The sequence below is a fragment of the Suricata suricatta genome, chromosome 4 (assembly GCF_006229205.1).
Source record: "Suricata suricatta isolate VVHF042 chromosome 4, meerkat_22Aug2017_6uvM2_HiC, whole genome shotgun sequence".
Taxonomy (NCBI): domain Eukaryota; kingdom Metazoa; phylum Chordata; class Mammalia; order Carnivora; family Herpestidae; genus Suricata; species Suricata suricatta.
In genome coordinates this window covers 151,412,299-151,430,933 of record NC_043703.1, presented here as the reverse complement: position 1 = coordinate 151,430,933, position 18,635 = coordinate 151,412,299, and the positions used below count along the sequence as shown (strand labels likewise).

The window sequence follows — 18,635 nt, the reverse complement described above, 5'->3', positions numbered from 1 at the left end:
TAGACACTTATAGAATTATAATCAACTTATTGTCTTTTTTTAATCTACCAACAAATTAATAGCTCTTACAAGGCAAAAGTTGTGTCTTGTTTTCCCTTACATTTTAGGATTTACCACGTGGCCTAGCATGAAAATGTTGTTTAATGTTTTGTGGAGTTTCATTAAGTTAAGTGCCTTGAGCAAAACATGTTGAATTATGGGATTCTAGGATTACGGTATTAGATTGTCATAGTTTAGAGGGGTGAATGACCACACGGGTTTGGGGTCGGGAAAAAAGGGATTAGAAAAGTGTCATATAAGATGTAGATTTTAAATGATGTCTTGAAGAATGAGTAGGGTTTATAGTTGATATAACGCTCTTGGCACCTCGAAAGTATTTTTCAATAATGAACTCTCTCTCTCTCTCTCTATTTGTTGAACTGGATTATATTTGAGTTATAGGATAATCCAGGGAAGGGACCTTTGCGAGTAGAAGTTTATAGGTAGAAAATGCAAACAGGATCTTTTCCCCACCTACCTCTCCCTTCCCCTTCCCATCTCACCTTGAAGCTTAGAGTCACAACTGTTACCTTATGTTCGACCCATGGGTACTCAGGCTTTGAGCCTTAGTGGAACGTATTGGTGACTCTTTAGGGTAAAAAAGAGGGCTGTTTTCCACCTGCATATACTCAGAGATCTGGTATGCATCTAATATTAATTTGAGGCATGCGGATGACAGAGATGGCAAATATAAGAGCAGTTACTTTTGGACAAACTGAGCTAACCATAGTCCATTGCTGAAAATGCCTGTTATCCAGAGGTTGAATGGATCTCTGGTTTTAAAGTCTTTGAGAAGACTCTCTACACTCAGCATGTGATAGCATGTCAGCCTTTGCTTTATCTCACTGAGGTCATGTCAGCTGAGTTAAATTTATTGGGGCACTCAAATGGAGCTGTAGACCACATGGACAGATTCACTACTAATAGTTACCTATTTGATTTGGAATGAAATAGCAAAGAAACTCTTACTGGGTTAGTTTGTATGTATAAACATAGATCCATAGTTATCAAGGTTTTGTGATTCTTTTTTAAAATTTTTTAATGTTTATTTATTTTTGAGAGACAGAGACAGAGTGTGAGTGGAGGAGGGGCAGAGAAAGAGAGGGAGACACAGAATCTGAAACACTTCTAGGCTCTGAGCCATCAGCACAGACCCTGACACAAGGTTTAAAGCCAGGAACTGAGAGATCATGACCTGAGCCGAAGTCGAACACTTAACTGACTAAGCCACACAGGCACCCCAAGGTTTTGTGATTCTTAAATGAAATGAAAATGTCTTTTGCTAGAACCAAGATATAAGTAGAGAATTAAAGAATATCAAAGCTGTAAGGGTGCCTAGGTGCCTCAGTTGGTCCAGCGTCCAGCTTCGGCTCAGGTTATGATCTCACAGTTCTGTGAGTTAGAGCCCTGTGTCAGGCTCTGTGCTGATGGGTCAGAGCCTGGAACCAGCTTTGGATTCTCTGTCACCCTCTCTCTCTGCCCCTCCTCCACTCACACCCTGTTTCTCTCTTTCTCTCTCAAAACTAAAATAAACAAAAAAAATTTTTTTAAAGAATATCAAAGCTGTAGAAAATCTGAGGTTAACATAAGAGTATGTCACCTGTAGGCAAGGAATCTTGGTTATGTCCCAGCAAGTAGACATTTTACTTGTCAGTCAAGCCTCAGTAGTTCTTAAGTGGGGACTTGCTTATATACTAGAACTTATCATTTAGACATCTGATTCTGTAAAATATTACGACTCCATTATTCAACATGGTTTTCTAAAAATGTTCCATGTGCCAAGCACATAAAAATGCTCCTTTGCCTTTGAAGCAAAGAGTTTTAATAATTATTACATAAATGTGGCCCAACAAAGCAAGTCTGTCACTTCCTGTCCAAGCAGAGTCTACAATAGAGAAGACTTGTAAGAGTTAAAAACTACATCTGACTGTTGATAAGAATGATTGAAATAACTGTGTCTTAAGCCAATTGGGAGATTACTTTTCCCTTGAGTAAAGGAAATCCAGAGGGATACAGTCACTACGGTCGTGAGAGAGTGTGGTAGATGTGTGCTATCATCAATGTTCTGGGTCCCTTTCATCTTTCTCCTCCACTGAACTTTACACATGGCACCCATCCTCAAGGTCACAAGATGGCAGTTGGAAGTCTTACTGTTACATCCATGTTCATGAAGAAATGAGAAGGAATGAGGAGTGAAGAAAATGGTGTACCTCCCAACTGAGACCCCTTAAAGAGCTTGTTTGCAAACCCTACCCAGAAACTCATCCTTTAATCTCACTGACTACCCTCTAGATGCAAGAAAACCTCAAAAGTGTCCTGTAGCTGGTCACAGTGCCACACCCAATAATATAGAAATTTTTACTACTAAGAAATACGGAGGAAGATGGATATTGGGGATGTAGTCAGCAGTCTCTGCCACAAGGCAGTGTAGGATAAAGAGGGAATACATAGACACGGTTGTTAGATAAATGCCAGCATTTATATGTGATGTCTGGTGACCCTGTAGCTGTTTTGCTTGTTTGTTTGTTTGTTTGTCTGTCTGTTTTTGTTTTCGCTTTGGTGTCTTGACAAAATATTGCAAAGATACATACAATGATAAAAATTAAAGGCATTGACAGAAATGTCAGTATCTGAAAAGACTTTTGGCTAACTGCAAGGCATATAGTATTAGAGAAAGAAAAAATAATCAACTTCACCAGGTTTGTGAAAGACTATCTGGAAAAAGACAGGAGGATATTTAATCCCACCATTGTTTTCTCCTGATGTAGACACCCCTGGTTTTTAATCAGTCAGAAAATGAACAGCCATCACTCTCCCATTCATTTCAAGGCTATGTCTGAATCCATCAGAGGACATTCCTTGTGAATTTCTACCAAATATCCCACAGCTCATCTCTTTCGATCTTTGTACAAATGTCACTGTCTTAGTGAGATTTACCCAAGATGTCCACCACCTCAACACTCCCTATGACCCTTCTTGTCTTACTTTTTTCCTTGCTACTCATTCCCATCTAATATGCCATATATTTTATTTATCTTTTTTTGTCTTCTTCTAGTAGAATATAAGCTGTTTGACAATATGGATTTTGGTTCCTTATTATTTTATTCAATATTATATAATCAGTGCAAAGAAGAGCATGTAGCATATAGTAGGTGCTCAACAAACATTTAAAATTGAACTATTCAACTTCACATGTGCTCACTGTACCACTTTACTTCTTTTTTTTTAACCATAGCGCTTAACACCATCTTACTTAATATATTATATATTTATTTCACCTCTTTCCTAATTTTCCCAATAGAATATAACCTCCACAAAGGCAAGGATATTGTCTGGTTTGTTTATTGCCCTTTCCCCAGAACCTGTACCAGTGCCTGGCATATTTTAAATGCTCAATATATATTTGTTGACCTTCTGACAAATCTGCCAATTAGGTCTATTCAGAAACAGCAAGTCATTGAAGACATCTGGTCAGGAAATGTGGGTGGGAAAAACCGTGATGCACTGTATCCTGAGGATATTACCCCTGCATTGGCATGTGGGACAGAAACAGGAAAGACACTGGTGGGGGACTTGCTGGAATTTACTGTTTTCACTGATTCTGTATGATTAGAGTATCAAAAACAAAACCCAAACCAAAATGGTGCCTCTGTAGTCAAAGGCTAAATAACCAATTACTGATAGAATATTGTAATTTCTCAAGAACTATATAATCAATGTGCAGATTGTAGGCGTTCAATACATATTTATGTGTCTTAACCATTCTCCTCTTCTTAAACATTCTATGTGGACAGGATTTGCATTATATCCTTTGTTCTGACCTATATTCAACACCCAAAATGATGCTTATTGGATATTCAGTAAAGGCCTTACTGGTTCCTGACTTGTTAGAAATCCACGAAGAGCCAAAGGAGAGATTGGAAATCTGAACTGCATTAGGCCTTAACCCAGTATCAAAAGACAAGAGAGGGGAAGGGAACACTTGAATCAATGTTGAATCAAGCAGTTTCACCATGAGTTATTCTTTGACTCTATTATTGCTAGAACAGTCCATCCAGTATGTAATGACCAACCTTGAACTGGAGGTACCAAGACGGAATGTGAGTCGGGGGAGGTGGGACACGGTAGCAGCCTCTGTCCAGTCTGGTACTGACAGGCATCAGGATAAATGGAGAGCTGCCTCAACCTGGCATACAGTAAATGAAACCCAAAAGTCCTCAAATTTGTGGAGCATGAAATAGGAAAGAATGGCGTTAAATCAGTTCTTCCTTGACTCTTGTTCTGTGAATCAGAGTGCCATGGGTAGGTGAAAAGAAGCATAAAGTCTCAGACTTGGGGTGTCTTCGGCATGTGAAGTCAGTGGGTGCCAGACAACAGACTATGGGCTTTGATGTATTCAACCCGAAGACCTTGGCTACTTTGCACAAGATTGTTTGTGTCCTCATTTCTTAAGTTCACCTTTCTGATTTCATGCAACTTACGTTTACCACAGCTGCGTCCTTCTTAACCCAGTATTTCTTTTGAAATGTCCATCTTTCCTGAAGCATGGCTTTCTAAAGTCTTAATCATATTTGTTTGTTTTAATTGAACAAATATGTTCTGTGTCTTGGGTACAAGTGATGGCTCCTAATTGGTTACATGCTAGCTTAGCTCGCAGTTTCAGAGGATGGGGTTTCTTTGGTTCTGGTTGGGCGTATGGAGGGGGAGATAACTTTAAAGCTTGATTAAAGCAAGTTTCTCTAATGTCAGGGTTCCTTCTGGAGAAAGAGACATAATCTTGGAGGAACAATGGGGCTTGCTCGCATTTAGAAAGTTAGAACAGAAGTTTAAAAAAACAACCCCTGGTCCAATTTTCAACAGGATTGTATAATGTTCAAAAAATGAAAAAAATCCCCCCCACTGTAACCACAGGAAGCCAAGCATTAAAGTCAGAAAAGAGAAACCCCCCAATTCCACCCCAAGAATGAACTACACCATATTGTTTTCCTTTCGTGCTCACCGATTTCAGATTTTCATTTTCTGTACATTAAAAAGCAAAGGAGACTTAAAAAAATATTCGTTAGCGGTTTCTGTCTAAATCTCATCATCTAATTATTTTCACAGTGAACATTTGAAATGGCAGAAGCAATTCTGCCAAGAGCCTTCTCTTTCTGGATTCCAGGGGATGTTTCACAATAATTAGAAACCCCAATGGGTCTCTTAAGAACCCTTAAAGGGTTCCATATGCAGACTTCCATATGAAGTGGTACAATGTGTAGTTCTTCATTTTCCACAATAGAGCCTGACAGGTCTTAATGTATATTATTACATTAAATGAGATGCACATTAGTTGGTCAGACTGCTGGGTAGCTGGCCCCAATTCACTGAGAAATACAAACCAACCTGGTAACCCCATTATTTGTTCCACCCCCACTCTACCCACATATCTATAGGCTACTATTAATCTATATGCAAATGCTCAAGTACTAATTGGCTTCTCAGAACTTGTCCTTGAGTGCAGCACTGATATCACTGATTTTACTGGGATTGTAAGATGAATTACTGTACCTCAGTCAGAAAACATTTGAGCTAAGCTAAGGACCTCTTTCCCATTGACCTGGTTGATGACTTGCAACTGTTCTTTGGGCAGTGAAATACTGTAGTTACAGAAGGCACAAGGATCAGGTTGCCCTCTACTTAAAACATATGGCTTGACTAGATCTTAGCATTCTTGTATCTATTGCTACCATGGCATTCTCTGCTAAAGTAACAGGAAGCCATTATACATAGATAATATTGGATATATTGTCAGGTCTCTTTATTTACCATATTTAGCAAAGCAAGGAACACTGATTATCAACCTTATCATGACTGAAAGAAGTGAATTGGTATACTTTTGTTGACAGTAAAATGTCATTCTTAAAGGCTGTACGTTCTTTACTTAAAGGTTGTACATTCTTTACTTAAAGGTCCACTACTGGGTGGGTAACAACTCTAAAGTGTTTGGTTCCCCTCTTGATGTGTGTTCATGAGACTTTGATTCCTGATACTTTGTGTATCCTTAATAAGGCCATACTGTGGCACTCAGCAGGCCCTCCAGAGAGCAAGGCAACTGGCAGAGAAGAAAAAAATAATTTCTTTCCTTGAGGGTTTGTTTTCAGTAGCCTAGATGGCCGTATTTTCACTTTAAAAATCTGTGAGGTTTTCTAAAAGATGAAAGAGTCTTATCGGTATTTTTATCTCGACAAGTTATGAAATGCCTCCTCACTGCCATTGTTATTTTGGCGCAATGACTAGTGTTTACCATCTTCAGTTTGGGAGGAGAGGAGAGGTATGAAACATGAAAAAAGAATAGCAAGCCACTTCTTATTATTGTGTTCCTTTAAATATTTTCTGATGCATTAAGATTTTCAGAAGAGATGTGACTTTCAGAAGAGAAGAAATTCTGAGCCCAGAATTTGGTATATGATTATTGGTTCCTCTTCCTTCTCCCTGCAAATAAGTAGTCAAGTTAGGAATGCTAAGTTTTTGGAGATGGTGTATATCGATATTATTTTGAAATGCTAACATGGCACCCTCTCATGATAGAAAGAAAGCAGGGCTGGACTGATTTCTTGAGAACATTGAAATTCCCTGTAATGTCTGATGGTAACTGGATAGAAGATGAGGAATCCAAACAAAAAGATGAACGGACAATTTTGTGTAACTTTTAGGAATCAGAAGATCAAGATTTCATGTGCTGATAAAAGTTTCTTAATAAACATGATTTCTTGCCAGTAACAAACTAATCAAAAGTGAGAGAGTACGGGAATTGCCTTTTCATAGCTCCGGAGGCCATTTGGTTCTTTGACTTAAAACATTATCTGGTGTTGTATAAAGACTAAAATTCTTCCACCGAAAGGCATCAATTAAACAGCATTAGCAGATCAGTTGCTTTCTCTTGTTTCTGTAGCATGCAAGTTGAGATCCATAACTGAAGATAAGTTGAATTAAAAGCAAATAGAAACAAGAGTCAGAGTCAGAGGAGCAGGTTTATTGGGGGGGGGTCAAAAATCACACTCTATTGATGGTTTCATCCAATCAAGAGCACAGGATACAGTATTGTAATAGGTCCTCTGGAAGATGTGCATTTGGAGCAGAAGAGAACCAAGTGCCTTAGATCTCTAACTGTGAGCCCAGAGACGTCCAAAGGCTCCAGCAGAGAGGCTCACAGAAGAAATAGAAAAAGGAAGGTCTAAGAACATGAGTTATAGGCCTACAAAGTATCCCCCCAAACAGACATCCATAAACACTCATACCCCTATGAGCATGTATATACACCCCCACACCCCCCTGCCACTATAACAGATATTTGGGGGAAAATATCTGACTGCAATTTTGAACTCCAGCTGCTCACATTTAGCAAAGAGTTATTTTCAGGGTGGCCAAATCATGTAACCAGTACTGATTCCCACTAAGGTATTTAGAGACCTGGAAATCAATGCTGACAAGATAATCTATTGCTGTGGCCAGGGAGGGAATCCCATGCCTGGGACAATAAATAGAAGAAAAAAAGCCTGCATCAAACTCTGAGGTTTCTACATGCCTTTATGATGCTTTGTGAGTGTGGGGAAAGGGGAAAATTGAAAGAGAAAGTATTTATTTTGTGATAGCCTCATGAGGTCACTGTTGGTTCCAATTTTCAGATAAAACTATATCACATCACAGAGACATTGCCGTGATTCCCACATACTCATCAGTGGGGCTGGGGTGGGTGGAGGAGTGCCTTGAGAAAATCCATTTCATCCAAACTCAGAACAGCAGCTTATGGTATAGATACTGCTTACTTACGCATCTGCTAACTCCAGGCTACTCAGAGTGTGAACTGGTACTAATAAGCAAAGGCTCTGTTACTGGTTGGCAACTGAGAAAACAAGAAAGTTCAGTAACATTTCACATTGTAATGAGCTATATTCTTATAAGTTGTATTTTGTTTTTGCTTTCTCATTTTCTGGGTTATATGTTATTGCGTGTTGTAAAAGTCTGAATCAAGGTGATTTAGTAACTTAAACAGGCAAACAATACATAGGTCCTGAATGTTTTGAGAAGTACTGAACTAACTGAAATGTTATAATACATGAAATAGACTAAGACTTGTAGTCTTAGAGTTTAAGACTCTCCTTTTTTACATCTTAATCTCGGGTCTCTAGCTTCTTTGATAGCTGGATATGTATGTGTGTATGTATGTATTTAAAATGTTTATTTATTTCTTGGAGGGGGCATGTTTGCAAGCGGGAGAGGGGTAGAGAGATAGGGAGACAGAGATCCCAAGCAAGCTCCGCACTGTCAGCACAAAGCCCAATGTGGGGCTCAGACTGACAAACTGTGAGATCATGACCTGAGCAGAAAGCAAGAGTTAGAGGTGCAACTGACTGAGCCACCCAGACGCCCCAATAGCTGAATCCTTAAAGTCTCTTCTGCAAACGAAAAATATTCAGGGCCAAATACCTTTGGGAAAACAGTGCCTATACTATGCTCGCCTTAGAGATTCACGGTGCACGTTAGCATACTAAAGATTCTAAGAGATTCTGCAATAAATGGAGTGTATCAGTTTATCACAGAATTTTGCAAGCTTACTTGCAAACAGAGCTCCTGTGTCCTATAACAACTTAGCCCAAATTAATTCCCCCTGAAACTCAGATTCCGTGGAACATAAATTGGAAAATACTTTGGTTTATGCAGGACTGGAGGCTTCAGTGAGAGCTAGAGGGGGAGGAATCAGGTAGCGGTAGAGTGGTGAAGGGACGAAATGGACAGTGCACGTACTTTTTAATCCCAGTTCAAGCAATGTGCTGCTTGCATTTGAGCTGGTATCCTAACCTGAAACTCTTGCCTTCTTCTGGTCTTTCCTCCTCCCACCTGCCTTTTCTAAACACTCCTAACCTCTCAGCAGGCTCTTTCTTCAGATACTTACAGAAAGATTTCTGCCCGCCTTGAGTGTTCACAGTTGAGCCAGAAATTATGTGAAATTTAGGGTTTTGCTAGTTTCCTGACTTTTCGACATCTGGTCCTTTCTATGTATTTCCAGGCATTTAGTCAAACCCCACTGATTTGGACTAACAAGGGAAAAGGTCAGTCTAATTTGGTAAGAAGTCTGCTTTATAGGATATTTTAAAAGTGATGCAGTTTTAGTTTTATTATTTTCAAAAGCCCATGGTGCCAGAAACTATGATTGTGGACGTATACAGAGCTCCTATTTTATATACAGACATGAATGATTTGCATTAATTGAACTTAAGGTTTTATGTTCAAGTTTAAATGTTCTTTCCCTTTCCCCCTATTTATCGTGATTATGGAGCCACTTTCATCTGCCAAAGACATGTTACTTCTAGATAAAGATATTCTTTATTTCAAGTCCTGTCTCAAAAACAACTGTTCAAATCAGTGGATCTCAAAGAATAAAGCATATTTGCCTTTGGTTTCCATCCTTACTAGTAAGAGCAAGATACATAACATTGATGAAAGCAATCAGAACCACCATGTTTTTCTTTCCAAATATTTACTCTGAAAATGAATCTTATTTTTTGATGCAAAAGATAGAGTACCTCTCACTGTCTCTTCTCATATCTATCACTCTATTTTATTTTTCTCATAATTACAATCACTGTCTGAAATTACAATGCTTCTTGATTTGTTTCCTTATATGCTTTCTGCCTCTCCACACTAGCATGTTAACTCATAGAAAGAGGGAAGAAAGATCCAATCCCAGGGTGCCTGGGTAGCTCAGTCAGTTGAGTCTCCTACTATGGCTCAGGTCATAACCTCACAGCTCGTGAGTTCAAGCCCCTCATTGGGTTCTGTGCAGACAGCTCAGAACCTGGAACCTCTTTCAGATTCTGTGTCTCCCTCTCTCTCTGCCCCCCCAACCCCCCGCTGCTCTTGCTCAGTCTCTCAATCTCTCTCTCTCTCTCTCTCTCTCTCTCAAAAATAAACATTTAAACAAAAGAAGAAGAAAGATCTGATCCCTGTGGAATAACATGGGAGAGAGTCTATGCAGAATTAGCAAGTACAAAATTGGGGCCCTAAACAGAGGAACTAATTAAAGGTGGTTTTGAGGGATAACAGCCTTGTTGGCTCTCCCTCCTTCCACCCCCACCCTCACACAACTGGCTGCCTGGCAGAGAAAACAGGAAAAAACAAAAACAGCAAGAGTGCTCTCCTGTGACAGTACTAAACTTATTTCTTGAGGAAGGCTGGGGCTTTGAAAGCTTCTATCATGTCTAGTGTAACGCCCATCTCCCTCTACTTGCAGACTTTAAAGTACAGCCTTCCAGTTGACAATTTGTACACCAGACATAGAGCTCCCAATGAACTCATTAAGAAGACTCATCTGAACATCCCTGCAACCACCTCTAAAATCAACAGTGTTGTTCATACATAAATATAATAGAAAACAAAGATTTTTACCAGAAATATGAGCAAATTAAATAGCACTAATGAAGATCTTTTTAAATTTCAAGATCAATTAATTCATGGAACATAACTAAACTTTTTTTTTAAGTCACAAAGATTAGATTCAGAAAGATTGTTGCCTCTCTGAGTCAATAATAGTCTGTGATAACAAAAGGGAAAATGAAAAATTATGAGGAATGAACACATTATAGTGTCTGGTGTAAAGTTAGTTTAAAACCATGCTTTCCAAGAATATTTATTTAATGTTAGAAATAAAGTATTATAAGGAATATTAGGTAAGAAAAATGGGTCATAAAACAGGAAACAAGACTTACATAATTGTTAAAAATAATTAAAGCACAAGATACAAGCAAAAAAATATAGACTGAAAGGAAGCCAAATGGCTTTAGGCTGTTATTTCTTGGTAGTGGTTGCATTTTCTAATGTTGTACAGTGAACATGTGTTACTATTGTAATCAGAGAAATTTAATATTCATTTACAATTCTTAGCGTGTACTACACATGAAATCCCATTAACTTCACACTGTTTGCTTTTCTTTTCTTTTTCCCTTCAATTTACTTTTCAATGCATTGCTGGAGAGAAGTTCTGGAACAACATCACATCAAATAAACTGAGATTTATTTCTAATGCCTTAAAAAAACTAAGAAAGATCTCATGGAAATTAAAAATAGTTTGATTCAATTTAAAGTTCAGTAAAAGGGCTAGGAGCAAAACTTAATAACTTTTACCAGAAGGGAGTAAGAAAAAAAAAGATAAATATGACAGAATAGATAACCTGTACAGAATACTAACACAAGTGACATTTAATAAAATTCTAGAAAGAGGGGGCAAAAAATTGGAGACGAATTTAAATAAATAAACAACAGAAAATAATTTACCAGAGATGTGGAAAGATAAGATTTGTCGTTCAAAGGAACATCCAAATGACCTCAAGGTAAAACACACACACACACACACACACACACACACACACACACACACACACACATTCTTTCATTATTTCTCCAGTATTTTAGAACACAAAAGAGAAAGAGAAGACCCTTGAAAGGTAAAATCACAGAACATGTAACTTTAGAGGATGAAATCAAGCTTGCATCGGAATACTTATCACCAATAATGAAAGCTTGATGGCAGTGGAAGAATGCTTTCCAAACTTTTAACATAAATTAGTTTGAATCTAGAATTCTATACATAACTAAGTTATCGAATATGTGAGAAAGAAAAACCTACAGAAACTTTCCTATGCACCATTCTCGGGAAATTTCTAGATAACACACTCAAGAAAATAAGGTTTAAAAACTGAATGAGACAAAGAAAACAAGAGGTACAAGATACATTGGAATTAGCTCATAAGTACAAAGAAAATAAATTCCACCATGATACCTGGCCTCCTGAGGATGTCCTAGGTAGAAAAAATATATGTTTTCAAGAAAAAAAAAAGATATTTTTCAAGTGATAGATGGAATAAGCAAGATTTTTCATGTGGCAAAAGCAGTCATGTATTTTTCTCAGCAAGAATAAAAGAAAGATAATTATCAATGTCTTATTTTTTTAAGTATATAATAATCATGGCAAAAATATACAGCAAATAAAGTGGGTCATTTAAAAAAAAATTATGGAACTGAAGAAGTCTACCATGATTTCATTTATGGTTTCTAGTTTTCTGTTCGTCTGAAAAGAGAAAAAAAAGCATTCCCTACCCTGACATTATATCGATATTCTTCTAAATGATTTAGTTTATTAGTTTAAAAATTATGGTTTTATGAGGCTACTGGGTGGCTCAGTTGGTTAAGCATCTGACTCTTGGTTTCCACTCAGATCATGAGCTCCCAATTTCGTGAGTTTGAGCCCCACGTTGGGCGCTGAGCTGTCAGCGTGGAGCTTGCTTGCAATTCTCTCTCTCCTCCTCTCTCTCTGCCCCTCCCCCACTCATGATGTCTTTGTCTCTCTCAAATAAATAAATAAGCTTAAGAAATTATGTTTTATGTGCTTTACACTTAGATTGCTAATCCATGTAAAATGTATTGTTAGATAGAGTGTAATAGGGATTTAACTTTACAATTATGCCCGTGTCATTTTTAAGCACATCATTCTTTACTGAATTGAAAGACTACCTTTATGATTTCATTTCAGATATTTAAAGAAACGGTTTATGCTGTAGGCCAAAGAAAGCTGAAAAAAGGTAAGAGACTTGTCTTCCTTCTTGGAGAATAAATAGATATTTGGCAAATTGGAACAACAAAAAGGCATAATACAACATGTGTAGGTGTCATGATCTAAGCCATGAGAATAAAAATAGAATGTATGATTTTCTTAAGCCAGAGAAGACAATTTTAATTATCTCAGGAATGCAGGAAAGAAAATACAGAAATTTGGAAATATGAAATAATGTGGAAAAAATAATGACCAAGAGAACAGAATGTGCACTAATTGAAAATTGGTTAATCTCACTAAATTAAAGACAGAACCATTCAGATTAGATTAAAATTACACACACATACACATACACGCTCACACATACAGCAATTTTGTAAAAGAGACAAATGGACTTGACATCTTGAAACAAGGATTTTGTGGTTTACAAATGAAGATCCACATTCGTTAAGAATGCAGGGAAAGTTTTTGATGAAATCCAACATTTATTTCTGATTAAACAAACAAACTTCTCAGCAAACAATGGATAGAATAGAACTTCAACCTGATAAAGGCCTCTGAGAAACAGTTAACATCATTCTAAGTAGGGAAAGGCTCAGTGCTATTTTGCTAATATCAAGAAAAAGACAAGAATGTCTATTCTCTTTCTTGCTATTCAACTGGAGTTTCTAGCCAGCTGAACAAACAAAGCAAGCATCCAGATTAGGAAGGAAAAAGTAAAATCAGTTTTATTCATAGACAACATGATTATTTTTATAAAAATCCTATGGAATTTACAAAAACCTACCACAACTGATACGTGAATTCAACAAAGTTGTAAGACACAAGATCAGTATACAAATATCACTTGTACTTCTATATACTAGCAATTGACAATAAAAATACTGAAGTTAAAAATAATGCCATTTACAACAAGCATGAGAAACATGAAATACTTAGAGATAAATTTCACAAAAGATGGGGCAACTGGGTGGCTCAGTCGGTTAAGCGTCCAACTCTTGATTTCGGCTCAGGTTATGGTCTTTCAGTTTGTGAGACTGAGCCCTGAGTTGGACTCCGTGCTGTCAGTGTGGAACCTTGCTTGAGATTCTCTCTCTCCCTCTCTCTGCCCCTCCTTCCCTCTGCTCCGGCATGCATTCTCTCTCTCTCTTTCTCAAAATAAATAAATAAGCCTAAATGTTTTTTTAAAAAAATATGCCATGTACACGAAGACCTAAAAGAACACCAATAACTGAACTTAGGACCTAAATAAAAGGTGTGATATACTGACTGAGTTGATGATCAAAAGATACAAATTTGCTAAAATGTCAGTGTTCCCAAAATTAATCTACAATTTCAACAGAAACACAGTCAAAATTTCAGTGAACATTTCTGTAAAGCTGGCAGGCTAATTCTGAAACTCACATAAATTCAAAGTAGTGAATACCTTTGAACAAGAACCTAAGTTGAAGGACTGATACTATCTGATTTCAAGACCTATTAAAAATTACTTTAGAGCCATGTGGAAGGCTCAGTTGGTTAAGTGTCCAACTTCAGCTCAAGTCATGATCTCACCGTTCATGAGGTCAACTCTGCCTGTAGCTCTGTGCTGACAGCTCAGAGCCTGGAGCCTGCTTTGCATTCTGTGTCTCCCTCTCTCTCTGCCCCACCCACACTCATGTTGTGTCTCTGTCTCTCAAAAATAAAAAACATTAAAAAAATTTAATTACTTTAATCAAAGTACTGTGGCCTAAAGATAAACAAATATATCAATTGGCCAGAGTAGAGAGTCCAGAAATGGAATCACACCATTTATTAGTGACTTTTTCCCATAAAAGTGCAAATGCAATTTAGTCTAAAAAGGATAGTCTTTCTCTTTCTCTCTGATTCTTAAAAAATGGTGCAAGATTCATTGGATATCCATATACAAAAAAGCAAGATGAACTTCAATTTATATTTTCTACAATTAATAATCAACTCAAAATGGATTTTAGATTTATGTAAAACCTAAGACTATAAAACTTCTAGAAGAAAACAGAAAAGAAATTCTGTGTATCCTTGGGTTAGACAATGACTTCTTAAATACAGCAATAAGAACATAGTCTATCAATGAAAAATATCATAAGTTAAGCTTCAAAATTAAAAATTTGTGCTTTTTGAAAATTGCAGAATGAAAAAGATAAACCAGTTTGAGAGAGAAATATTTGCCAGTCGCATAGCTGGTAAAAATTTGTATCCAGAATGTATGTATTAAAATTCTCAAATCTATTAAGAAGAAAACAATAACTCAATTTTTGAAAATTAGCAGAGGATTTGAACAAATAAATACAGGAATACCCCATTTGTAAATGAAAGGATCATTAATGTCATTAATTATTAGGGAAATGCTAATTGAATCATAATGAGATGATTTTACCTGCCTACTGGGATAGTTGAAAGTAAAAAGAATATTTCAAGTGTTGGCCAGAATATACAGAAACTGAAACTCCCTACACTATTGATAAAAGTGTATAGTGGTACAACCATGGGTAAACAGTTTGGCATTTCCTAAAACGTTAGCTTGACACCTGCTATATGAGTCAGTCATCCCATTTCTATGTTTGAACCTGTGAGGATTGAAAAACTATGACTATAGAAAGACTTGTATATGGATATTCATAGCAACTTCTATTTTAATAGCCCATATCTGTAAACAACCCAAATGGCCATCAATAGATTAATAGATAATCAAATTGTAGTATGTCATATAATAAATCACTACTCAGGAGCACCTGGGTGGCTCAGTCGGTTAAGCTTCCAGCTTCGGCTCAGGTCATGATCTCACAGTTCATGGGTTCAAGTCCCGCATCAGGCCCTGTGCTGACAGCTCAGAGCCTGGAGCCTGCTTCAGATTCTGTGTCTCCCTCTCTCTCTGCCCCTCCCCCACTCATGCTCTGTTTCAGTCTCAATAATAAATTTTAAAAAACATTAAAATTTTTAAAATCACTACTTATCAATATAATGCATTATTAAATACATATGATATAGATGAATTTTAAAATTATAATGCTTTGTGAGAAGCCTGGGTGGCTCAGTTGGTTAAGTGTCTGACTTCAGCTTAAGTCCTGATCTCAGGGTTCCTGAGATCAATCCTGCATTGAGCTCTCTGCTGTCAGTACTGAGCCCACTTAAGATCCTCTGCCCCTCCCCCATTGGCGCCCTCTCTCTCTCTCTCTCTCTCTCTCTCTCTCTCTCTCTCTCTCTGTCTCTCTCTCTCAAAAATAAAGATTTAAAAAATAACAATGCTTTGTGAAAAGTCAGGTTTTAAAAAAAACGTATTACAGTGTGGTTCTGTGTCTTCGAAATTTAAAAAATACAAGCTATAATTACAGAACTTATACCAGTGGCAGCCTGGGAATGGGGGGAAGGACTGGGGGGGGAAATGTTACTTATAACGTGAAAGGGAAATTTGGAATATAAAGGGAATGAATGCATAATTAAAACAAAAGTGACCATCTTTGAAAGAATCCTCATAAAGCAAATAAACTAAGACCCATAATTAGCTCAAATCGACACCTGAAGATCAAAAATAACAAATTAAGACAAACAGAAGTTTGCTGCCACTAACAAGTAGTTGACACTACAGTTTTCACCACTTCTACTTCTAAACTTCATTCAAGCATCAGTGCCAGAAACTTGACCTTCTAGCCACCATTTCCTGTCAATGCCAAGGATAGAGACTTCCCTCACCTCTTTCTCCTCACATTTCTGGCTCCGGTGTCAAAATAGGACATGAGTGACAGATTGGTGAATCCCACATTAGGACCCTGTGCTCTAACTCTGAGGGGGGCTGGGAAAGGGAGAATGTAGCATTTTTGCTACTCAAATTAGGATTGGTCCCTGCACTTCACTAAGACTGATAACTCAGGAAAGAATTGTCTAGATACAGTAGGCATTCAGAAGCTGGATGGCCAACATGAATGCCAAATTTTTGTTTTTGCCAAATTATAGGTTATTTGGTTTGTTTTACTGGGCATGTCTCTGGGAATATTTTTATGTGCTCTAAACCATTAACATAGTAGGGTATATATTCATGTTGATTGATCTGAATTATTTTTCTCCTGAGACATGATGTGCCTGTTAAATAAGAAGGTTAAGCTATTTCTAAATCTCAGAAAATCTTTCCCAAGCGTATATTTGAATATTTTCTTTCTCTTCCATTTGTCCTGTACCTTTTATCAGGAACGCCAATTATAAATATATTGGCACTTCTTCATATGTATCTCGTATCTATCATCTTTGTGTTAATCCTCTAAACTCTGAAGTTTTGCTCACTGTTCCCAAACCTGCTTTCCTTATATAATTTTTTTGTAGTATCTGTTTCTTTTTTTTCTGATTCCTTCTGATTTTTTTTTCTTTTTTTCCCCTTATAATTCTTTCTTGTCCTCTGCCAGTGTGAAGATTCTAATCCTTTATCCGTTCATCCCCACTAGCTCCACATTCGGCTCTTTCCTCACACAGGACGTATTTCCTTTAAATGTGTTAACCTTGTGGGCAATTTTTGGTAAAACCTTATGCTGCTTTACAGTATACTTTTTCTCATGTGGTTCTCCAACTGTCTTCCATTTGTCTTGTTGAATTTCTCACTAAACAAACAAGTTCCAAAGATTGGATATTATTTTATTATTTAAAAACAATACCATAATACTAATACCATAAAAGCTATTAATACCATAAATACTAGCAGTACATTTCTTTTTTATTATTATTATTGTCTTTGAATGGAGACAATTCTTCCTAGACAAGGCATTTCTGAACAGATTTTGTGGACAGGCGATCAGTGGGAGGAAGCTGTGGCTGGAAGAAATTTGCATAGCAAGCAAGCAGGGATCTTCAAAGTCTGTCTACGGAAACTTACTCATCAACACTGCCCTGTAGGTGGAAGCCAGAGCCAGGAGAGAGGAAAGCTCTTCCGCTTACGGAAAAACTACATGACGTTACACGCTGCAGGTGTGTGAGTGTGAGTGAGTGAGTGAGTGAGTGAGTGAGTGAGTGAGTGAGAGTGTGTGTGTGTGTGTGTGTGTGTGTGTGTGTGTGTGTGTGTTCGGGGGTGGGGCGTGTAGAGGGAGATGATGTAATCCTGTTGTAGGCCTCGGGGCTATTTGATTCCCATTCTTTCTCCACCACCATCTACTTCTTCAGAAATGGTACTTATTCGTTCCTCTGCTCTAGTTCGCCTGCTGTTTCATACAGACTGGATTCAGAGAGGCTCCTGCCGTGAGTGTACACACACTTCTTTTTAATCATCCAAATACAGAGTCATCGTACTCACCTGGTTCTGACCCCACATCTTTAAAGACAGATCCTTTTCTTGGGGTCCCCTCTGACCATCATTCCCATTTTATTTCTCACAACAGGTCTTGTTCATATACTGTGTTTTCAAGTTATAGATGTCCCAGAGACGTGTCAAAGAAACATGCCCCTTTCTGTTTTGTGTCCTCCTTGCTGGTGTTCGTTCATTCTAGAGAGAAAAAAGAGCAAGTTATTTTTACTTTTCAGTCTAAAAACTGAGGACATCTAAGAAATCTTCTGAATGGGGATGCCAAGCTCCATGGCTAAGAACAGCTAGGTGCCCTCATGTATGGTAGGTAATCCACTTAAAAACAATGCAAACCTTAGTGCCCTGGCTCAAGGTCATGGGTCCCAACTACTTAGAAATAGTAAATGGAGGTGAATGTTATAGTAAAGAGCTCTTTGTCCCTCGCTTGATGCAATTATCATTCATGTATCCTTTATCTAAGAACCACGTTTGTAAATGGTATATACATTACAAAAACATGTTCTCTTGAAAACGTTAGTTTACTTGTTTCCTTTGCCCAGGTCAGAAGATGGACTTGAGCAGCATTTTGAGGCCCTGGTCTTTTCTTTTGCTTAGGCACACTTATTCTGGTAATACTTTCTGTTGGTTATTTAGAGTAGATATGATCACTATGCTTCCTAATTATTCTGGAGCATGTGACTTTCCTATGGACAATTATTCTTCATGCACTGA

General features: G+C 37.6%; 1 long non-coding RNA gene across 1 annotated transcript; it reads right to left on the bottom strand.

Moving 5' to 3' along the window:
• Positions 1-7,030: 7,030 nt before the first annotated feature.
• Positions 7,031-18,097, bottom strand: LOC115289174. The gene is made up of 3 exons (XR_003907437.1): positions 17,916-18,097; positions 7,849-7,921; positions 7,031-7,224 (listed from the first exon to the last, which is right to left on the bottom strand). It is a non-coding gene; the product is annotated as an uncharacterized LOC115289174 (long non-coding RNA).
• Between the last annotated feature and the right edge of the window lie 538 nt (positions 18,098-18,635).